We start from the raw sequence: 24,330 nt of genomic DNA on the forward strand, positions 1-24,330 counted from the left end.
CCAGGGATCGGGACATCGGCAGGTTGGGTATGCTGCTAAGCCTGACTGCTTCTCCAAGACAATCGTCAGAGCTAGGGGACGAGTGTCTGAGTTTGCTCATCCCAGGAAAGCCTCTGCTAAGAGCCCCGAGTGTTGGGGGGGAATATGCTCTCTGCCAGGACGCAAGCAAAATCACGCAGGACCCACAAGACACCGAAGCAAGATCTACAGACAAGACCTACCTATTGTAGGCACATGCGAGCTACGGGGCCGACTAAACCCACAGGCGGCACGACTTGACTTAGGAGACCGATATAAACACAAAGACAATAATAACGTCAAGGGAGACAGACCCTGTGTGGTCTGGAACGCTGCTCTTCCTAGAATGGATGAGGTCCGCACAGTGATTTTCCCTGTTACATGAGTGCTTATGTGAACGGTGACTTTTTCATCTAAAGCCCTTGTTGAGGGTCACAGGGTGAGAAAGGACCAGAGACAGAAGAGCGGGGCAGATACCGGGAGAAAGAGCCCAGGTGAAATTAGACGGCGGGGACACCTTGCTTCGGCCACCTAGAAGCCAGTGACCCCCCGAACCTCAGTTTTCTCATCCCCGAAGTTAGCACAATCCCTGCTCTTCAGGAGCCTTGTGAGGATTAGAGGCTCTTTTTCTAATGTGACTGGCTCGGGGCTGAGCCTCTGGGGAAAGGGAGGGTGTGTAGGTGCCAGCCCGGTGTTCCAGGAAGACGGCGGCCAGAGCGTCAGGACAGCGCAACGTCCGGCGGTGATCCCACACTTCTGTGTCCGTGCGGGATAAGAGATTCTCACAGCAGTCCCACGGGGACTCTGGGAGCTCCCAGCTGCAGAAGCCTTCCACTCTGGTTCAGGAATTATGGCCAAACGTGTGCAAGTCAACCTCCTCCCGTCCATGGCTTGACAGGCATTCCAGACTCCCCAGCGCCCTCTGCCTTTTCTGCCTCTAACCTCACATCTCCTGATTTTGGACATTCTTAGCCTCCGGGAAGCCCCCCAGACACCTCCATGTGGTAAGAGATACTCCTGTCCGAGAACAGGAGTGAGTGAAGGAAGAAATGGAACGAGGAAAATGCGCTGCCAGAGCCTCACTGGCCTGGAGTGTCCCCCCATTCCTGCAGCATGGCTGTCTCTGCGAGGGTGACCAGGCAGGAGCTCTGTTTCCACATTTGCAAAGTCTCTGGGATTACCGGTTATGAAAATGCAATCCAAAATTGGGAGAATCACTTTGAAAGCAATGAAGCATACCCTGGTGATAGGACTATCAACTAAGATTCGGCAATTTCATTCCCAAGTATATAATCCGAAAAACGTGGAAATAGGGTGGAAATAAACTACATGTCCATCGAAGGCAGGATATATTAATAAACTGTCGCATCTTCCTACCATGGAGCAGTATCTATTGATGAATGTAAGTTAACTGTTGTGCCTCTAAAAGCATGGAAAAATCTCAGAAAATATAGTCATGAGGGAACAAAAAGAATATATGTCCATTTATAAGAAGTTTAAAAATAAGCAAAACTAGCTAACATATTATTTCAGGATAGCTGCATTTGAGATCTAAGCATACAGAAAGCTAAGGGGGTGAGGGTCGCCCATAGGTGCTGGGGGCGAAAACCCAAGAATTGTCAAAGGAACAGGCAGTGTCCTCATTTTCAGCTGACTGGCTGAGACTTGAGTGTTTATTTTATGATTGTAATTACATGCTTTAAACTGTGTATATAATTTATATACATCGTTGGGTATGAATAATTTATTTCACAATAAAGAATTAATGTAACTCAGATGAGCACGGGCCCCTTGGGCAGCCCCCACTCTCGTGCACGCTGTCCTGAGCCCAGCAAGGGCGCCCGAGTGGCCCGGGGAGTCGCAGCAACTGGACTAAAAGTCTGTAGGGTGGAAATGAGTGTCACTTTTTGTGCAGGGCACGGCAAAGCTGTGCACCTCCATCCCTCCTTTTCTCTACAATGCCTAATGTGCTCTTTCTCCAACACCTGTCTCCTCTGAACCTTCAAGAAACCCCTCTGTCAACGTGATGATCAGATCAATTCTCCCACTTCACACGGCCCGCCGCCCTGCCGGCCATTGCCCCCAAAGCATGATATGCTGACCGGGTGCTGACACAGAATTTTATTTTATTTATTTATTTATTTATTTAAAGATTTGATTTATTTATTTGAGAGAGAGAGTGAGAGAGAGCACATGAGAGGGGGGAGGGTCAGAGGGAGAAGCAGACTCCCTGCCGAGCAGGGAGCCCGATGCGGGACTCGATCCCGGGACTCCAGGATCGTGACCTGAGCCGAAGGCAGTCGCTTAACCAACTGAGCCACCCAGGCGCCCTGACACAGAATTTTAAATCTCATCAAACAACAACAACAACAACACAAACCCAAACAGTAATTATCACAACCAACAACTTTCAGAAAACAAAAAGCACAGATGAACAGATGCCAAAAAGCAGAAATCCAAGCCGACCAGAGAGTCGATTATCTCTCACCAGCAAGTTAGCTTCCATGTCACCAGGAGAACAGAGGCTCGCTCAGTTAAGGATGTCACCTCATCGTTTGGTGAGAAAGTAGAACCGCTGGGTGCTCAGCCCCCCATCCTACCTATACCCCCCCCCCACCGAAGCCTCTCTTCTTCCAGATCTCCCCAAACCAGTGCACGGCGATCCATTATGTCAGAGACATGCCTGCCTCCTGTTTTCATCATCCACGCCCACAAATCTGATCACATCAGCAAATCTAAATCAATGTTTATCTTTAGAACACCTCAAACCTACATCCTGGGGTCTTTCCTGCCATTACGTTATCCCCGGACGGTAGGGTCCCCTCCACCCATGATGCTCCTGCTACATCTCCTCCCCACCCCCGCCCCCAGCACGCTCAGGACGGGGACCAGCGCAGGTCCCTGCACAACCCCACGTGCCTCCCGTTTCTCCACCCCAAGCCTCTGCTGGAGAATTCCCCAGTTCCCTCCCATGTCACCAACTGACAAAGACGTCGTGTTCCTCTTCACCAAAGTAGGGATACCTGTCAGTCTCTTACTTATTCCCGCCATGACAAATGAATTACAAATGGCAGCCACTCCACATCTTGTTTCCCGCGGCTTTCCCTTTGGTCTCGTCAGTCTCTACTACTTGCACACATGCCTCCCGAGGGTCAGGACCTCCTGGGTCGTGTTTATCATGACTCTCCCGGCTGCCAGCACGGTGACCTGTATCAAATAGCTGCTCGATGTGGCGACAAGCAAGAGAAGGACAGATTCATCTTAAGCCCACAATAAAATGACATCAGTCTCAATTAATTCACCGTGTCTTCTGTGTTAGTCATTGTGTGGGGGAGACAGAAATAAAGGACAAGCAATCCCGTGTATAGAGCGCCATGGCAGGAGCGCTAGGGAGGGGACAGCAGCAGGGCCCCTGGTCCCGACGGCGCAGGCGGGGAGGGAAGTCAAGGAAGGCCACACAGAGGAGTGCATTCCCTGAGGAAGTCCGTACGAGGAACTCACCTGAGAGGTTAGTGCTCCAGCATCCCTCGTGTTCAGTGAAAGCAGAGCTTCTACAACGAGAGCTGGGCCCGCCGTCCGGGAACCTTCTGGAACTGTGTGTTAATGAGAGGCTCCTAGAGCTGTACTCTTAAAGGTGTTCTATCCAAAACTTTATGATTAGGAAAAAAAAGGCAGGTAAGGAGAGAGTAACAGCTAGACCCTGAGTATAATCATCAGTTTCTAAGATCTGTGGATTCATAGGTGCCATTTCTGAATTATACTCCATTAAGAAGAAACACCACACCAAGCACTTGGGATTCTGCTTTAAAACACAAAAGTTATAATTAGAAGGGCCTTTAGAAATAATCTTGTTCATCCTTCATTTTATATTGAGGAGACGAAGACCAATATATTAAGGCACTACATGTAATCAAGACACTTGTGATGGTTAATTTCTCCCTGGGTCAACTTGACTGAGTCATGGGTGCCCAGATATTTAGTCAGATACTATTCTGGTGTGTGTGGATGAGACTAACATGTGAATGCGTGGGCTGAGTAAAGCAGACCGCCCTCCCCCAGTGTGGGTGAGACTCATCCAATCAGTCAAAGGTCTAAGTAGAATAGGCAGAGGAAGGCAGAATTATTCTTCTCTCCCGACTGCCTTTGAGCGGAGACATCAGCCTCCTGCCTTTTGAATTTGTACTTGGACTGGAACTTACATCACTGATTCCCGATTCTCAGACCTTCGGACTCAGACTAGAATTACACAATCAGCTCTCCTTGGTCTGAACTCAGCCTCCATCATGTGGGAGCCAATTCCTTATAATAAATCTCTCTTCTTCCCTCTCCCTCCCCTCCCCTCTCTTCCTTCCCTCTTCTCTCTGTCTGTCTCCATCTTTGTCTCCCTCTCTCTCTCTCTCTCTCTCTCTCTCAGACACACACACACACCCCGTTGGTTCTGTCTCTCTGAACAATCTATAGTGATGAACGGCAGACCAAGGCAATCACCACACCCAGCTCAACACCTTCTCCAGCCGCCAGTGGTCCTGGAGCTGGGTCCAACACCGTGCCCTTAGCAGCCTCCTCCACCCTGGCCCTGCCACTGTCCCGTGGGCTCTGTGTCCGCATGGGTGGCCTGTCCAGACTCCTGCCTTCTCTCTTCTTTGACTTTTCCATCTCTCTCAATCTTCTCTTTACTTCTGCTGCAACCAGATTCTTTTCTTCATGTGAAACAATACAACCCAATACCCCATGCTCTGAGAATAACCTTGTATTAAGACGGCCGGTTCACCGAATTCCTCCCAGGGTCCTGTCTGCCATGACTCATCCATTCGCCCCTTCTGACTGCACTTCCATGCACATCTGGCTTCACGTCTACGGCCTTCTCTAGAAAACCACCACTTGCCAACATCCTAAGCCTCCTCTGTCTCTGCCCTTCCCCGGCATTCACGCCCCCTCCCCACAGACTGTGACTCAGTCGTGTCCATGGTCAGCTCTCCGCCTGTTTGCCCAGGTGGCTCATGGCTGCCAGGGGAGATCACACAACTCTAAGTGAATGCGAGCAGACTCGTTCTGCACAAACATGCAGTGTTTCCTAGTCAGCTGACTCCAGATGCCAATAATAATTACTGCAAGATTTCTTCACTCTCCTCAGAAACCTGATCCCTCTACATCTGAGTTCACTCTCAGAAATTATTCATGTTCCTCCTTCACAGAAGATATGGAATCCATTAGGCAGGACTCCCTCAATTTTCTAGCCACAGCAGGTCACGTTGTGACCCCACAAGACGTGCCCAGATCTTCAAACCCGTGGTCATGACCTTATTTGGAAAAAGCATCTTTGCAGGTGTAATTGAGGATCTCAAGATGAGATCGTCCTGGATGTAGGGTGAGCCTTAGATCCCATGGCAGGTGTCTCTCTCAGAGAAAGGCGGAGAGGTTTGGGACACCGAGAAGCCATCTGCATGAGGACAGAGGCTGACGGTGGAGGCATGCAGCCCCACACCAGGGAGCCCTTTCTCAAGACGTCAGACCTTGATGGCCCATTAATTTTAGACTTCCAGCCTCCTAAACGGCAGGAGAATAAATCCCTGTGGTTTGTAAACCACCCAGATTGGGGTAACCTGTTACAGCATTTCTAGGACACCAATAACAGCCCTCACATTGACACCTGCGTCTGTCTCCACCCTGCTCAGTCCCAGGGTAAGGCTGAACACCTCCTACTTACATCTCCCCCTGGACTGTGGCTCCCATGACGAGGCCTCGGGGTTAGCGCTGTGAGTCTCGAGATAGACGCCTGGGTACGAGTCCCAGCTCCACCACTTTCCATGTGGCCTTGGTTCCTCCCAGTGCCCAACTGTGCCTCAGTTTCCCCAACTCAAAAAATGGGATCCTAACAGCAGAACCTCTCTCGGAGAGGCTGTGTAATGAGACAATGCTCTTAGAACTGTTCCTTCATAAGGACAGACACAATAACTGATTAACTCCGGCTGCCTTCTTAGGGACCTCACTCCCTACTGAGTGCTCCCTCTTGACCCCTCGGCCTTCCGTTCTTTGCATGATAACTTCTGGGAGTACTGAAACACTCTCAACCACCCCCTTTCCAAAAACAGAACATCCCTCCCTCATCACACCTGCCCCTCCAGCTCCCGCTTCACCCCTAGCTTCCAATCTCCCGCCTCACCCTTAGCTTCCAATTCACAAGGCGCAGATTGACTTAATAAGCTCACTGTCTCCCCTTCCTCCCCTCTCCTCACTGCGAACTCCCTGAAGCCCATGATCACCCCCCCAGGACCCCACCTGACAAGGCCACCCATTACTAAATCCCAAAGAAAACATCAGTCCTTCTCAGGAACGTGCATGCTGTGCCGCATGCAGCCTTTCCAGAAGCTTCTCCTAACCAGCTCTACAGCAGCCCGCCTGGTTCTCTCCCCCTGTGACTGGTCTCACTTGCTGGCTTCTGCCTCCTCTAACAATTCCTTCAACGATGGGGGCCTCGGGGCTTCTTCCTGGCCACTCTTGCTTGCTCACCCTGCATTCTGGGAGCTGTTGACCATAGCCCAAGCATCAGTTTACCCTCAACAGGAGGGTGACTCCTAACTTGTATCTCCGGCCCAGATTTGTCTTCAGAGCACCAGGCTCCTACCTCCAGACGCTCACTGACATATCTGCCCCACGCATTAGATGTCTCAAATTCAGCACATCCCAAGGGGAAACACTCATCTCCCCTGGCCATTCTGAGAATCCACTTCTCATCCGGTACTCCCTGTTTCACTAAATGAAACCTCCAAGTACCCCTCTGCTCAAGACAGAAAGCTAGGCTCTTCTCCTTCCCTTACCTCCTACAACCAATTTCCAACAAGTCCTATCCATGCAATAATCTCTCTCGGATCCATTCACTTCTCTCCGGCTCCCGTAATAGAAGCCAGGGCCACATCGCACATACCTTTGCCCTCATGTCCAGTCTGGCTCCCCCTCAGTCCTGCTCCAAATTTCAGCTAGAATAACCTTTCTAACATATAAATCTGAGTGTGGTCACCACCCTCTTACACATACATACTTAAAATCTTTCACTGGCTGGTATTTGCTCCTAAAATAAAATCTTGGAATAAAATCCAGAGGTAGGGGCCAGGGTGGGCGAAATGGGTAGAGGCAGTCAAAAGGTGACAAACTTCCAGTTATAAAATAAATAAATAAATCCTGGGGATGTAATGTACAGTATGGTGAGTATAGTCAATAATATTGTACCATATATTTAGAAGTTGCTAAAAGAGTGGATCTTAAAAGTTCTCATCACAAGAAAATAAAAAATTATAACTATGCGTGGGGATGGATATCAACTAGACTTATTGTTAAAAAAAATCTAAACACCTTAAAAAGGTTTATCACCCTCTCCATCATCTGGCTCTCACCATTAGGTTTCAGCCCCATAGCCCTCCTGGCATCATTTTGTTCTTCCCTTCCATCATGGGTTAATACCCCTTCTTCCAGGAAGCCCTCCATAACTCTCTAGCTTCCAGGTATTCCACAACATTCTCTGGACTTCCCCTACCAGAGACCTCACCAGAAGTCTTCTGTGATGACCTCATCAGTGTTTTCCACACTGGAGAGAAAGCTCTGCAGAGACCAGTCATGACTGTCTTGCTCCCCGATATCCCCACGGGCTTCCAAAACTTCTGACACAGAGTAGGTGCTTCCTGAAGACCGCCTAAGTAAATGAGCGAACACTGCTTTTCTTGTGAATGACTCAGTACTTCAGCCTGGCGTTTCTCTGAATTCTCTGTGAATCATGACAATTTGTATATGTAAAATGACCATAATTAAGACTTATTGACTGAATTAAAGGAGAGGAAGCAATTAGAGTGATTTATCCCTGAATTCTCCCATAGCATAAGTTAATTTGAAGGAAAGGAATTACTGAATGAAAACCTAGAAACCGAGAGCAGTTTCGTGGTGTGACCTGAGCGTCTCATGGAGAACGAGCTTTAATGGACATGGTGCTCTGGGCCAGTTTGACTATAAAAAAGATCACTTATGGCAGACCAGAAGGGTCCCGAGTGGTCAACTTGGAAACTATGAAGAAACGCATATTTTATTTATTTATTTTTTATTTTTTTAAAGATGTTTTATTTATGTATTTGACAGAGAGAGGGAGCGCGAGAGCGGGAACACAAGCAGGGGGAGTGGGAGAGGGAGAAGCAGACTCCCCACCAGGCAGGGAGCCCGATGCCCGATGCAGGGCTCGATCCCAGGACCCTGGGACCATGACCTGAGCCGAAGGCAGACGCCTAACGACTGAGCCACCCAGGCGCCCGGAAACGCATATTTTAGTTACGGAACCAGGAGGAGGAGGATTTGGAACAGGAAGTGCTGGGGGACTAAATGCAGATTTGCTGAACAAGACACCTCATAATCTGGACAAAGTTGGTTTCCATAGCAACTATACTCCCCATGCCTTTAACCGACAATCTACTTCTTACTAATGCTGTTCCAGGTGAGTCTAACCTTTCCTTCTTCTTCTTTGATACACGGACACGGATGAGCCTTACAGACGAGAAATGTACTGTGACAGGGCGGATGTGGTCTCGGGCCAAAACCGAGTCAGAAGAGAACGCATTTTCGTGTTCCTGCTTTAATACACAAGGAAAGTAAAGGAGCCTCTAAGGAGTGGAACTCACAGGCCAGGGGGAAGTGCCATGTGCAAGAACGCGGACCTGGCCCAGAAGGAAGGTTTTACTTAGAGTGCGCGCTGGGAAAACCCGGCTGGCGACGTTGCGCGGGCTTTCCAGCAGGTGGCGCCCTGCAACAGCTAATGCAAAACACAGGCGCCAGGTCCCTAAGTCACACCTACATTTGAAGAACTGAAATCCTCTCCCTCTTGGGATCTAGACATTCTGCTCACACACTCAGGAGCCTGTGGAATCCATGTCCCCCGTAAAACACACACACACATGTTCGGACGCACATTCCTTTGCTAGGGAGCAGAGTGCCGACAGCAGTATATTACGAAAGCAAACATTCACAAGCCGGGTGTACGAATACGCACATAGATGTGTGCGAGCTGAGTCTGGTTCTCGGGGCCAATCCATCTCCTCCAAATGGGCCTGGAACCCCGTCCAGTAAATATTCCGCCTGTCTCCACAATGACTAACCCGACGATCCGCGCTCTCTTCAAATGCCCACCCTCCCCCTTCTCTGAAGATGTCATGACATGACTACTTAATTTAAAAGAAGGAGGAGGCCTTGGAGGATGAGGAGGAGCTACCTCCCTCCATCATCAGATGAAATCTCTTATCTTCCTGACGTCAGCCGTTCAAGCCTGCACCTGCACGCACCTGCACACACCAGCACACACCTGCACGCATCTGCGCATACCTGCATGCATCTTTACACACCTGCATGCACCTGCACACACCTGCACATACCTGCACGCACCTGCATGCACCTGCACACACCTGCATGCACCTGCACGCACCTGCACATACCTGCACGCACCTGCACACACCTGCACGCACCTGCACACACCTGCACACACCTGCACACACCAGCATGCACCTGCACGCACCTGCACATACCTGCACACACCTGCATGCACCTGCATGCACCTGCACTCCACGCTGTCCGCGCTGCAGTGAGGAAGGAGCACCCACCGGCTTCCCAAAAATCCTTCTCAGGTTCACGGCATCTTAGTCCCCCCACCTTCGCACCGACCCCGGCTATCATCTGTGCTTGGCTTCTCTCTCTCTTGACTATTCACACTCCCCTTCGCAATGATTTCCTTCCCCATGGATTTCAAGGGGCTCAAGTCTCTGCCGCTAAAACAAACTCAGTGGGTAGAGGTGCAGATACGGGATGGCCATGAGCTGATCACCGTCCAGACTGAGTGATGGCTCCACGAGGGATCACAGTACCACCCCATCTAGTTTATTTATGTGTGAAAGTGACCATAATCGGACATTTTAAAGCAAGAAAACAAAAAATGTCTTTCTTCTTGCTTGGCGCCCCCTGCCTTCCTGCTCACCAGCTTCTCAGCCAAACTCCTGACAGTTGCCTCAACCTGCTCACTTCCCTCCCGCACGCTGTCCGCTCCCGTCCGGTTTCTTGCCCTGACCCTCCACAGACGCCGAGACAGCTCCCGCCAGTGACTTCCATGCACTTAATCTAACGGTAACTTGGGTTATGACCATTCTGGACATGTCAGTAACACCACAGCCCTCTGTGGACACTCCGGGTACAACTTCTCTTTCTCTCCTCGATGTTGGAGTCATCTGAGCTTGTCCCTGGACCCTCTCACTCTGCACCTTCCGCCAGGTGACCTCACGCAAACGTCTGGCTCCCAACATGCAGAGGACTCCCCAAATCAGATCACCAGTTCAGACCCGGGCCCAGCTCCCGACCTCACACACACCTGACCCGACATCTCTTGAAGATCTCAGAGCACCTCAAAATGAGAAGCCCAAAGCTGGGCTCACCATTTTCTGCCCTGCACCTGCTCTTCTTCTTACAGTGTTTCTTGCCTTGGTCCATGGGATGCGAGCCAGAAATCGTGGAGCCGTCCTGGGCAACTCCTTCTTCTTTCTACCATTTCCATTCTGTAACCAAATCCTGCACATTTCGGCTCCTGCATATCCCTACAACCCAGCTTCTCCACTCTGTCTCCACCACCACAGCCACGGCCACCACCCCCTTCCCCCAGCTGCGCCACGCCCCACAGGTGGAACTCTCCTTCAGCTCGGCAGCTACCCAGGCACCTTCCATGCTGTTCCCTGAGCTGCAGTGGGAGCAATCTTCCTAAAATGCAAATCTAATCATGCAGCCTCTGGCTTAAAATCTCCAGGGGTTTCCCTTCGTTTTTCGGAAAAGGACACGACCCGCTGCAGTTCCAATGCAGCTGTGTGGGGTCAGCCCCCCACGTCTCTCTCTGACTCCGCTTTGCCGCCACCTTCCGCCTCCCTCTCCCTGGTGGGGCCACCCCCCTCGCCTCTCCTCCTCTGTTCTCTCTGCCACCTCTACACCTCAGTCTGGGAAGCTCCTTCCTTCCTTCTTTCTCTGCTTTGCCGTTTCCCACTGATCTTTCTGACTCAACTCCAGGGCCACTGCCTGGAGGAAGCTTCCCCGGCCTCTCTGAAGAGCTCAGCTCCCCCACCTCAGACTTCCCCGCCCCGTGGATCGCCCCTTCACTCACAGCCCCGATTTTATGTGTGATCATCTGTGTCTTCTGCTGGTCAGTGTGTCCCAGGACCTAGCTCAATGCTTGGCACAGAGTAGGAACTGAACAAATGTTTGTTGAATGAGTAATGAATTCATGTGCATTCCCTGCCAGGTTTCCAGCTCCTTAACCTGTCTCCGGAGTATCTCCCCCTTCATCTCTGAGTGGATGCTCTGGGGTCACAAGCTCGTGTTTAATATTAATTTATTTCTTTTCTTTTGTAACTAGGGTATGCCAGGCACCACCTTTATTATCAGATTTAAGGCCAGCTAGTTACTTTTGTATTTAGAAAGTGTAGCTATAAGGAATTAAAACCCAAAATTTGTACTAGAGTGTAGCAAAAAGTGTAAGACTTCAAGGAAATGCTGTGCTTGGCGAAAGCCACTTAGCCTTCGCTCCTGACACCTGGGGGTCGGCAATCACTCTCCTCTGCTGTTAGGAGCATGCTCAAGTATAAAAATTTTGAAAACACTGTTAGAAAGTTTGTGCATAATTAGAAAAGAAAAAAGGTTTTGTATTCCTCCAAAATAAATATAATTGGTTCTAAATTGTCTGCTATTCTGGATGCTGCCATTTCTCTCCTCAAAAGTGGCCTATAGATGTAGCAAAAGAAAAGATGATGAGGGGCTGTTAGTGACTTCCAGGTGACACTCCTCCCAGACTCCGGACGGAGGCGGGTCTGCGGCAGGGAATGCTCCCAGGAAGGGCCCTGGCCAGGAGTCAGGAGCCTCGCTCTGGGCTCCTCTCCCCCACACCGTGGGGATGGACTTGCCTCATCCCTGGCTTTAAAGCCCTGCACTGCTCGCCTAAGAGGCTTACAGGGGCCTCTCCACAGGCCTGTGGAGGCTTGTTCCCCAGGCTGCAAAGGATCCCTGCACGACCTCAGTGCTCAGCCCCAGAGAGAAAGGCAGGGCCCCCACAGTGACTGCAGGGAGAGGACATGCCCTCGGAGGGTAACTCTGTGCCTTTCTACTCCCCCCGGCACTCCATGATGCCCAGGCATTTCCAAGGGACAGTGACATGTGGCCCGTGGCCAAGTCCCCCACATCCTCACCATGGTCTCCAGGAAACCAGCCTGATGGCTGGAACACTGTCCACAAACAAAGGAAGCTGGTATGTGTTTGGGCCCCTACTGTGCATCTGACTCTCCAGACACTTGGACATTTTACCTTATTTAATTCTAGGTATTATTTGGCTCGTCTCTAGATGAGGAAATCAGGGCTCGAGAGGCCTATTGCATGCCCGGGAACCAGCAAACAGCAAGACCTCAGACTAAGTCCCAGGTCCGCTGTCCCCGGGCTGTCACCTCCTCTGCTGACCTCCTGCTCCCAGCACCTCGCATCATATCAATGTCCCACCACCGCTCCGTCAAGGGACCCCTCCTTAGAGTTCCCGGTGGAACAACATCACCCCCACCGAAGCAGAAAGATCCAACTCCGAGGGAGGACACAGAGAAGTTTACAGACATCCTGTTCCATTATAATTTGTGGAAATTACTGAGGACATAAACACCAAAATAACGTTTGGGGGAGTAAGTTCCATTTGCTGTGGCTTTTAAACACAAACAAAATGCACATTTTTGCTAGTAGGTGACAACCATTGTAATAGCAATAAATACAAGTAGTTAGTTCTCAGACAAAATGTAAGTGATCCATGCCAGCTCAGCTGTCCACAGATGCTTAATCACTTTTCTGGGTGGATATTGTTATAAAACCCTCCGCGGCTGGTGGTACTGGCATCCACACTTGGGAACCACAGGGCCACACCTCGCTGCTTCTAGAAGGCTTTGCGTCCGGCAGACCTGCAAACATGCCCCTGTTCCCAACCACACGAGTCCTCACCCACAGCCAAAATTAGCCTTGTAACATGTAAATGAGATTCCATCCCTCCTCTGCTCAAACCCACTGATGATTTTCATTAGCATGAAGGAAAGCCTGACCTGCAAGCCTTAAGTCAGCGCTGGCCGGTGGGTCTGGAATTGCCGGGAGGAGGTGTTTTGAAAATCTGGTGTAATTTCTTGTTTTGGTAAAGACTGGGCACCACAACCAGTTGTAGAGAGAAAGGGTACCTGGGGCTTGCGTGCCCTGTCCCCCAAGGGGCAGGTGCCTCTCACACAATGCAGACTCGCCTCCTGTTGCGTACTTCTTTTGAATGACCTACTGAAAAGCTAGCTGTTGGTGTCTGGGCCTCGGATCTAACTTGTTTTTACGTATAAATACAGAGCTTTCTGCATGATTGAAAACGTCCCAAAATATCCGTGAATGCAAAATGCTGCAATCTTTGCAAGAAGATCGAATTTGTCTGGATTACAAATTTATCAACAGTGTTCACCAGTCTGGGGAGTCACAACCTGCTGGTACAGTTTACACAGTACATCCCTCATGAGTTTTAAGTCGGCCGGGAGGCAAGCCTGCGTTTTTCTGCACTTACATATCCACAGGCACTGAACTGAAGGTGATTCTTCAAGTATAAGAGTGCTAGTGTAACATACAAATCAATTATTACACACTTACTTCCTTTGTCTTATATTACAATGAGGATATTACAACTTTTTAAATTTTGTGCACAGGAAGCCTACATGACCTATGAATTTCATTGCTGGAGAAGTAAAGGAGAAGCGAGCAAACACTGGCTTGACTTTCCAAGGCCGAGCTGGGCGTGACGGGAGCGTCACCCTCTGGGACGTGCCCCATATGAATGTCTGAACCCATCTCCCCACGCCTCCCTCCACACCAACCACACTGACCTCGGTGCTGTCCTCCAAAGCCATCTACCTCGTGCCCAGCTGAGGGTCTCTGCTCTGGCTCTTTCTCTGTTTGAAACGCCCACCCTCTGGGTCTAATTGATCTCTCTGGTTTCACTCATTCTTCGCCCAAATGTCTCCTCCTGTGAAAGTCTCCCGTGATCGCCACGCCTCACATCAGTCTACCTCTTCTCCTCAGTTAAGTCCCTCCCGGAGGTACCTCTCCCTACAATGCTATCATAATGGCATTTGCCCATCTGTCTTTTATCTCTGCGGCGGGAACACGCAGGCGACGCTATTGTGGATCCTGGGACCTAGGACGTGGCAGGTGGCAGGAAGCGGGAGCCCGATGAATATTTGTAAAGTAAACGAACTAATGCCTGAAGATACCACCTGTGTTCCTGATCTCTAGAAGCCACATTCCTTCCTCTTCCATCTACATAAATTATAGCCAATCTAAGTCAGCGTTAATTCTTTAAATATATCCATCAAGTGCCTACCATATTTCAGGCACTGAGAATACAGTAATAAATAAGGCACATCTTGCCCGCATACCTTGTAATTAATGACCAGCTCTAGCGCCGCTGAAGCATTTGAGTCCTCCAGTGAAGTGACTTTATAAAAAAAAAAAAGCGCCGATTTCTATTGTACGTTCTGAGCATCATTACAATACAGAAATTATGATATTCATAAATCAGAAGTTAGCTCTCATGTATTAAGAAGAAAGCTATTATCTCATATAAAGAAATTTTTACCAGTGTGAGAAATCTTGCCCCCAGTGCTTGTGATACCCTTCTTCAAGTCCCCAGGACACCACCCCCCCCGAGACTGGGGTAGCCGGAGGCTGGCTGACGTGTGAGCACGTGGAAGCTTCTAGTTCCCTTGAGTGGTAGAGCTTGCAGGGACCTCTACCCACCTGGCTGAGGCGAGGCTCCCAGCTAAGACACAGAGGAAGCATCTGCTCTCTGAAGGATTCCACCAGCTGGCAAGTTCAGCCCCTCCTCTTCCCTGGGGCAGCACGAGTCAGTATCAGCCCCAGCTGATGGCCCACAGCTGCCCTGGGTGTGCTGGGCAGGGGCTGACCATCCGCACCCTTCCCTTTCCCCACTTGGCAGCCAGGCACCCCTCCTGCCCACGGAGGACACAGAACGCAGAGCTGACCAGCCTATGGAGCCGCATCACGGACTCTCTCATCATTTTCCCGTCTGGAGGACACACAAAACAACCTTGTCACTATAAGTAAGCAGTTCAAGTTCAGAGAGGTTTTCTTAAACCATGGTCTTCAAATTCCCAGGTCTACAATGGACATGATTGGCTGAAATCAGGTTTGGGGGTTGTCCACGGCTTCAGTCCTCGCTGGTAGCGAGCCGAGGAGCCGGCTACACTGCATCCTCAACAAACATTTCCACAAATCTCAATTCAGTGCCCACGTGGGCACACATCCCTCCCAGCTTCACCCCCAACCTCCCACCCCCACAATGTCAGGGAGGCTTTATTCCTAGAAAGCTTCTAGAGTTGAGCAAACCTTGGAACAGGCCATAATGAATTTGTACCCTTGCCCCGACTGTGAACAACCTCCTACTTCTCACTGTGAGCAGCCCTGTTCCAATAGAATGATGAAGGAGAACCAGGATGAAGTAGCATTCTGGGCATGGTTGAAAAAGATGACATGCCACTTGGCCAAACTCCCTCCCCACCCCACCCCACAGACACCAATTTTTCCTCTCAGGCCAGGGCTTAAAGCAAAAATACCCAGCACAGGCAGAGCTAACAATAAAAGAAAGACTCCAGAAGGGTCTGCCTAGGAATTTCTGGCCCCCCCCCGGTATCTTCCAAAGGGCACATCCACAGGGCTGGTGGGGGAGAGTTAATATCTGTGGGCTCTTAACTGCAAGAATTTTAAGTCCCTTTAAAGCACCAAAGTACTTCAAAAGAAGTTGAGGAGTTTCAATTTGCTACAGATGTGCAGGTGCCCTAAAGGCAGAAAACATCCGTCTCCCACCATCAGTTTCCCACCCTAACTGCCCTGTCAGTTCCCACCTCTTGGCAGGGTTTGGCGGAACCCAGTATGGATTGGCCCCCTCACCCCACACCAGCTTCCCAGAGCCTGAGTGCAGGACTGTGTCTGCTGGATGTCCGAGCAGAGCCCCCCGTGGGAGAGATGCTGACTCCCCCGCAGCCGGAGGAGAGGTGTGTGTCTCAGGTTTCCTGGGTTCACCTGGGGTGGAGGTCACTTCCTGGCATGCGTCCCTCTAGCTAATAGACTGGAGGCCTCAATATTCGAGGGAGAGAGAGAGCCAGACCAGCCCAGAATAGAAACCCAAGGTCCCAATCTTGCTGAATGTGGCCACTGGATGAGGCAGGGAAGAAGAGCAGAAGGGAATGCAGCACGAGAGAGGGGTGAGGAGATGTCTTGATGGAAAAAGGGAATGATAGAAATAACCTCCCCACACACACCGCCCTCTGAGCTTGCCCTGCAAAGAGGAAAGGCTACCAACTTTCCAAAGGAGCGTGAGACCTTTGAGTTTCCCGGGACAAGTTCATCTGCCCCATAATTTGTGTACTTCTGTGCAGTTTATTCCGCCGAGAGCAATGAGCACCTCTCACCGTGTAGATGAGGAAGCGAGTGAAGAGCTCTAGCACAAAAAGCCCCAGCAATGACAAAGACGGTGAATAAATGTCCTCTGCACAACCCCATCCGCCTCCTGACCCACCCCGGTCAAGGGGGCCCTTACCTTAGAGGACAGCTGGACATTTCCTCATGGGCATGCATGTGGGTCAGTCTGCCTTTTTGTGTTCTCAGAGGAGAAAGAGGGAACCAACCACCGTGGTCCCAGAACCCGTGGCCTGGCACCTCGGTCCCTGTGTGCCAGTGATTCCCCTAGGAAGCAAAGGATTCAAAGGCTGTGTCAGTCCGGCTGAGCAGAGACAGGCAGCTGACATCTGAGCCTTCCCGAGACAATGAAAATCCATAAAGGGGGAACAGAGAAAGAATGAAGGGGGAGGGAAGGGAAAAGGAGAGGAGGTCCAGGATTCCCAAGGAAAGGGGTTTCCTTTCTCTTCCCCAGAACCTCCGGGGACAGATAAATACAATTATCAACCTAGCATGACAGCACACAAAATAAAAGAGGCACCTGCCAGGTGACCATCTCTGCCGGGACTCGAACCCGGAACCTCTGGATTAGAAGTCCAGCGCGCTCGTCCATTGCGCCACAGAGACCTCACCACACACACAGCATCAGCACCAGAACTGAAAAAGCACATACCTTCTGCATCACCAGCCATCTCGGCATCCTGCTCCCGAGCGGTGGGGGGGCAGGGACAGCTGGAAAATCTGGAGTGGAGATCCACCCGCCGGCTCCATCAAAGCTTTTCTCAACACTGTGGGTCCTGGGTCCTTGGGGGATCAGAGGAATGGGGCCAGAGTCATTTTCAGTCCCAGGAGCTCTGATGGGGTAGGATGGAGCTAGAGCCTTGGCGCCTTCCTCTCCATCCCTGAGGGAGGATGCAGGAAAGTCTGTCTATTCTCATGCTAATTAAGCAGCGCGCACCCTGCCCAGTGAGCAAACCGAGCAGGCTCTACCTCCACCCCTCTCCCTCACTGTGGTTTCATCCCAGTCCCGCTACTCTCAGATAGGGGCTGGGCAGAGCTGGGGGATTTAGGAAAGCCCTCCTTCCCTGAGACAAAGGAGCCGTTCCCATAAAGAAGCTGTGTAAACCTCGTGGCGGCACAGCCAGGCGGGGAAGCCGGGCTCCGGGAGACTGGTCCAGCTCTCAGCTGTAAGAGCTGCATCTGTCAAGCCCGGGGAAGCGATACCGAGTCTAATGTGATGTGCCTTCAGCATCTTCACTGGAATCACGGATGGGGAGGAGATGGAAGAGTGGTGAGTGTGTGTGAGAGAGGGAGAGAGGGAGAGAGGGAGAGAGGGAGAGAGGGAGAGAGGGAGGGAGAACATACAGGGAGGAGGGTAAGCTCCCTAATGAAATACAGGTGGTCCTCACAAAGCCCTCCGGGAAACCTACCTGCTCCCCTTCCCCCACCCTCCCTAGCTCCAAGGCTGCCATTCTTTCTTCCCAGGACTGCCTAATTTAAAGAATGAGGGTTTCTCAGCTGCTGGGCTTGCCAGAGGAATCCCAAGGCAATCAAATCGGCCAGCCCTCCATAACCATATATAAAGACCTCCAGACCCCCCCCACCCCGCCACCCAGATCCAAGAAAACAGTTCCTATTTTTAAAAGCCTCCTTGAGAAGATGCAATCCCTAATCTCTGTTGGTTATAATTTCCCCTGTGCTGGTTCTCCTGAATGTCTAATCCAAGTCCTTCCTGCCTCACCTTCAGCTCTTTCTCTCCTGTTTGATTGCCACACGCATCAGGGGAAAATTGGCCTCTGTGCTCCCAAGGACAATGCACTGATTTAAAGACTGATTCAGTGTTCGCCAGCCCACTCCCACTTACAAGGTTACAGTAAAAGCAGAGAGCTGATGCACGCTTCCTCCTCTCCCCTCTCAGCATGTGCTTCTGTGGCCCACCACCCTGGCCCCTGCCAACTGACTCCGATCACAATTCAAGACAGTTCCTTCTAACCCGTGAGACCAGCTGATGGCCAAGTGAAGAACAACATGACAACCGGAAGGTCTTGAAGGGCCCTTAGAACTCTAAGACTCACACTTCCCTGCCCATTCAGTTCATACAGCCCCAAGAATGAGATCTGGGCAAGAACAGGACCAAGGTGCTTCGATCAGGTCAGGGGGCAAGGAGAAGACTAACACCCAGGGAAAAGCAGCCACGCCAACCAAGCGTGTCTTCCCCCTGGGACCCAGAGCCAGGAGCTCAGAATAGGGAAGCCGATGGTGCATCTACACTAAACATAAAGCAAAAGGGCATAGAACAGGCCTTTCTTAATACATCTACCCTGGACCACTCCAAGAACCTGACACTCGAAACCCAGTGCTGGCCAGATATTGCATTACATGGGGTGACTAGTAACAAGATGCTGGTCAAGGGACGAGTCAGGAGGTCCATGTGCCTGTAAAGGGAAGTTCAACCCCACATGCCAGCCAGGATCCATGTGGATGCAAAACAGGTTCTCAGGACACATCCCACCAGGCTCAAAGTTATCTTAGACACAGACACACACCCCTGCTCTAAAGATGTTGTCCTATATCCAAGAAATCTATCTGTCCTGAGCTTTGCCCAAAGCTTCATTGCATCTGAAGAGATCACGTGTTCTCCACACCCTGAAGGAAGAGTCCCAGTTCCCCAGTGCCTTCCAAGAGACTCATTCACTGCTCACAACGTTCTCTCTTAGCGCTGGGGATACAACGATGAGGGAAAATAACTACACGGTCCCACCCTCCAGGATCCTGTAGGCAAATCCCAACATAGGAACTACTCTGAAAGATGTATGGGAGAAAAGACAGAATCAATCTTATTGCACACCAAATAAGGTGTCAAGTTTCCAAGTGCACACAAAGACCTTAACTCTCAAAGCAGAAAGATCCAGCTGCAATAGCCAACTGCAGCTCACTTGCCTCAAAACCCTGTGAAAATTAACTTCTCAGCCTTTCACTTCCCCATTACAAATTAGGGGCAATAATAAATGCTATGGATAAAGATGAGCCAAGCCTTGGTGGTGCAGGTATAGTCAGTCATCCCCTTTCTGCCTCTGCCCCTTGAGTTACGAGTCTTGACTCTGTTGCCTGAGTCACCTCCTTCCTCTTGAATAACCTCCCTTTATCTTTCCCTCATCCCCACAGCAATCTCCCCATTCTAGCAAAAAAAAAAAAAAAACCCTTTCTGGGACCCCTTATACTCATAATCTATATCAACAAAAATCCTCCGGACTGCCCAAGGGATTTTTTCAAATAAGCGATGTCTCTGACGTATCTTGTTTCACTTTATCATCCATGAACCAGCTAAAGCTTCTTGATAGGTGTGAATAATGTCTCTAAACTTGGTTTTTAATTTAAAAATAAGGAGGGAAATCATCGAAGAAAGTGGTAGCTTTAACGAGGCAGGAAAAGTGAGGGTAAGCCATTCAAAATGACTGAAAACAGCACCTCTTTTTCTTCTTTGAAACTAGGTATGCTATTTCTGTTTATGCAAACCCTAAGATGAGTATATTCCCCTTCCAAAAATTTTTTGTACTGATTTAATTCTCCAAAGATCTGTGACTCAAGCGTTACTCATGCCTCTAACTGAATCCATTCTTTGACCCCACAGACAAACTGGTGATGCTCATACATTATTTCATTCATAAAGTGTTGCTGGAATACATATGATAAATGCCAAAAAAATATCTCCTGTTGGCCCAGGAACAAATACAGTTAAACCCTATTCACAGTTTCCCTAGGGGGCCTATCCCTACCAGCCTGTGTTTTAAATGCTAAGGGATTTTTTTTTTACTTTTTTATTGTTATGTTAATCACCATACATTACATCATTAGTTTTTGATGTAGTGTTCCGTGATTCATTGTTTGTGCATAACACCCAGTGCTCCATGCAGAACGTGCCCTCTTTAATACCCATCACCAGGCTAACCCATCCTCCCACCCCCTCCCCTCTAAAACCCTCAGTTTGTTTTTCAGAGTCCATCGTCTCTCGTGGTTCGTCTCCCCCTCCGATTTCCCCCCTTCATTCTTCCCCTCCTACTATCTTCTTCTTTTTTTTTTTTTTTCCTTAACATATATTGTAAATGCTAAGGGATTTAGATGGAGTAAGACCATGAACTAGACATTTGGACAACACAGCCTTGGACAATACATGATGGTCTCATCTTCCAGGGCCTGCCATGTCCCAACCTTATTCATTCACATCCACTGTGGGCACATCCTCTAGAAGTGATTTCCATACACCATTTTCTGTGTCCCCAACCACCAGCAACTTCCTATCACTTTTTCGGCACCCCTTTACCCCTCTGCTAAGCACCTCTCAGGGAGGCTGAAAAGGAGCTCTGTGAAGTCAGGCCTATGGAGAAAGGCCCACTCTGCACACCTAACAGATGTTCAGCTCATAACTCCCATCCCTTAAAGAAGGGCAGGATGGACATCCCTCTAAAACAAAGGTCCCTCCGTTCTTTTCCAGACTTTTCGTCCTCATGGGGTCTTGCCCTGTGCTCATTTGTCTCTTCTTCTCATGCATTTTTCTAACCCATCATAACGAAGCATTAATATTCCTAAAGCCTTTTGTTTCCTTCCTTCCTCAGCTGAAGAACCTGGCTGAAGATTGTTTATTCCTTCCTGATCCCTTTTCCTATCCTCTAAGAGGGAAGAAGTGAGATGATCCAGGTAATTGGGCCTCAGAGTCAAGACAAAGGAGGACAAAGGAGGGCAAAGTCTTCCTGAGTCATCACATCCTCCATCCCAGGTCTAGCCCAGCGCCATGGGTTACTCACAAGTCTCCCCAAAGGTAGACCTGGACTCAATCTGTCCTGATAATGGGCTGCACCTCCAGGCACTCGCCAAGGTCACAACGGGCAGAGTCCATGCAGAGGTCCACCCCCAAGGGAGTCTGAGGAATGGTGAAGGATCTGGGGATGGAATCTTCCCGTTTGCCTCTCTGTTTCTCCTCTCTTGGCCTCCTCTAGGAGACTATCTAGAGAATTCTAGAGAATATGCTCCAAGGATGTAAATTCTCTTTGGTCAAGAAGTGTGAGGAAGACTGCTTTAATGTTTAATGAAAGGACAGGCAGTGGGTTAGCACGTCCCACCAGATCTTTCTGGGAAATTGGAGGGAGATGTTCTCTCTGCTTCACTCCAATTTCCCAACAAGTGAGTTAATTCCTGGTGCTACCCCTCCAGCTCAACCCCCACTTTTCTTCTTTAGAATCCAGGCTCTGTCTCTATGCCTGTAGTCCTGACCCCAAGCCACCATCCTCGTTTGTGTTCAGCACTAACTCCCCAGTCCCATCTTCTTCCTGTGTCTTCTCGCCACCCCCTCAATCTCTCCTTCTCCTACAGAGCAGGCACATCACCTGTGGTCACGTCCTGACTTGGACGCCCCCCCAACCCCGCCATCCTCACCTCTCCATACTCCTGTCCATCTCCTCACTTTCCACATGTCGTTGGCATTCCCTAATCCTTCCTCACAAGATCTATCATCTGACATGCCCAATTTCTTGGCGACACTCCCATCTATTCTCATCTAGGGTCTGTCTATTCCAAACACTACGATCCACACGCGCCGTTCCTGGTCTCGGGCACACTGAGCCCGCTGCACCTGTCTCGGCCCCCAGCACTGTGGGGTGTAAGGCTCTTTGATCTCCCAGGCCTCCCAGCTCCTCCGCCCTTGCCTGTGATTTCTGTGCTCTGCCACTCACTCCAAAATCTTGGTATGTTCGCTCCTTCGCCATCAGGCCCTCTCTTCCCTTCCTCTAGATTTCATTCTCCAGATCTCTTTACTTCCCCCCACCCCAGCCCTTTAGTCCAGATCTCTCCTGCTTCCCAAATCTTCAGTCCATAGGACCTGTTCTTCTGAATCTCCTCCCACCCCATCCATGCAGAGCCAGATTCCTGTCCGGAATGACCTGCTGGTCCTTCCCTTTGCCATGTTCACCTCCAGACATCTGAGGAGCTTCCTGCTCTACCACATACCTATATCTGCTTCACTTCCAGGCCTGGGGCTCCATGCATGCACCACTGACTTTAAAGCTGGGGGGCCCCAATTGGGCCCTGCTGATCCCCTGGCACTGAGGGACATGGGGATGGCCTGGCAACCAGGCTCCCTAATCTTCACAGACACCACAGAGAACCTGGTCCATAAAAGAGCAGATACTCTAGGCCAGAGGCCAAAGAGTTAGAAGACAGACCCTTCAAGCATCAATGATTCTGGTCACAGGTCCAGGGGCTCGAGAACGTCGATTGTGCCTAATATTAGGAGTAAAGGGGATTTCTTTGTCCTTTAACTACCTCAGCTCCACTTCCCACTCAGCCTGAAAGAAGCCTAGAGGTAAACATCGTAGGTAGACTCTGTAACAGCAAGAGAAGAACAGTCTTCATCTTTTACAAAGCATCAGTTTACACAGAAATTGTGACCAGGAGCATCTCCATCCCAGGGACAGGGGGCCTCTGTCTGACGAAGTGTGCGCCGTTGTCCTTATCAACATAGGACTGGCCCTTCTCAAGGCCATCCTAGCTAGCATTCAGTCCCTACACTGAACACAGGCTCCAGGGGAAGCATTTTACTTTGAGTAACAGGAAGTAGCTGGATTTCCACAGTTCTCCCTCATGCTATCCATCAAAGAGTCTAAGAAACAGCATTAACAGGAGGCATCATGATGATAAAAATATTTTTAATTCTTTATGTCATTTTATCATCAGAACTCTCCTAGATTGTGGAAAGAGTGATGATCATCCTCCGCCTTTTACAAAAGGAAAACCTTGATCAAGGACAGTCAACGGCTTGCCCAAAGTCATCAGCTGGGAAGCAGCGGGCTGCTTGACTTCTGCCGCCTCCGTGGGCAGGCGTCCACAGATGGTGTGCACTGAGAGCAGGGCATCCCGTGACACTGGTCTGAGACCTTCCCCACAAGTCTCTTCCCTGCCCTTGTGATCGAGGGGTGGTGCCCCAAGGGCAGGACAGGAGGGTGTGGAATGGCCACGGGTGGAGGGCAGCGCTGCAGGCTAAGAAGATGGAGAGTGGCGCCTGGTGAGGGTGGGGGAGCCCCCCACCCCGTGGTCTCCCCTCAGTGGCTCATTCTCCCTTTAGTCACCAAAGGTCAAAGCAGAGGAAACCAATGTCCAGATAAATAAGATGCTTCACTCCGGGTCAGTCAGCCAGTCATTCACAGAGCTGCGCCCAGTCCCGGGCTCTCTGACTGCCACTTGAGGGCTCTTTTTATGCGACTATGGGGTCACCCCAGTGGGGTCTCCATGCAGAGTGTGGGGAAGGGGACGGTATGCTTAGTCTTCAGTCATCACTGAAAATGAGAAAATCAAAAGGATCAAGTAGCTTCGTCCTGGAATCACTGAATGCTCAAAATGGAAAGAGATTTTCAAATAATTAAGTTTCATTTTTAATCTTATTGCATTAGTAGAATTTTTACAATATAATCTTATTACTTTTATAAATTAAAAAAAAACTAGTCTGAAGATTAAATTGATAATGCTAAGTGGGTGAATGTTTGCTCTTTATTTTGTATATTTCTGTAGTCTATAATTTTTGTCAACCCTCTCATCTGTAATTACATAGATTAGTAAACTCATGCCCATAAAAATTAAATTACTTATCCAATATTACAAAAATAGACTAACTGCTGTGGTCCGATTGGAAAAATACAGACTTTAAAGTCAGGATTGACCAAGGTTTGAATCCCAGCTCTGCAACTTACTGTGTGATGCTGAGCACCTAAACGAACCTCTCTGAGGCTCAGATTGCCTGTT

General features: G+C 49.9%; 1 long non-coding RNA gene and 1 other non-coding gene across 13 annotated transcripts in view; both read right to left on the reverse strand.

Moving 5' to 3' along the window:
- LOC123845838 (uncharacterized) overlaps positions 1–24,330 on the reverse strand; it is a 78,361-nt gene that overhangs the window by 21,187 nt on the left and 32,844 nt on the right. For 11 of the 12 annotated variants that reach the window (XR_010412153.1, XR_010412154.1, XR_010412152.1 and 8 more), the window contains exons 2-3: positions 17,216–17,346; positions 16,685–16,830 (exon numbers count right to left, since the gene is read on the reverse strand). This is a non-coding gene — a long non-coding RNA (uncharacterized LOC123845838). Of the gene's footprint in view, positions 1–14,865; positions 15,155–16,684; positions 16,831–17,215; positions 17,347–24,330 lie in introns of all 12 variants that reach the window. The other variant, XR_010412150.1, reaches the window with a different exon arrangement.
- On the reverse strand, positions 17,096–17,169 carry TRNAR-UCU (transfer RNA arginine (anticodon UCU)). Its single transcript has one exon. It is a non-coding gene; the product is annotated as a tRNA-Arg (tRNA).

The sequence above is a fragment of the Mirounga angustirostris genome, unplaced genomic scaffold, assembly GCF_029215605.1.
Source record: "Mirounga angustirostris isolate CCGP_5_RB_7025 unplaced genomic scaffold, mMirAng1.0.hap1 SCAF_6, whole genome shotgun sequence".
NCBI classification, from domain to species: domain Eukaryota; kingdom Metazoa; phylum Chordata; class Mammalia; order Carnivora; family Phocidae; genus Mirounga; species Mirounga angustirostris.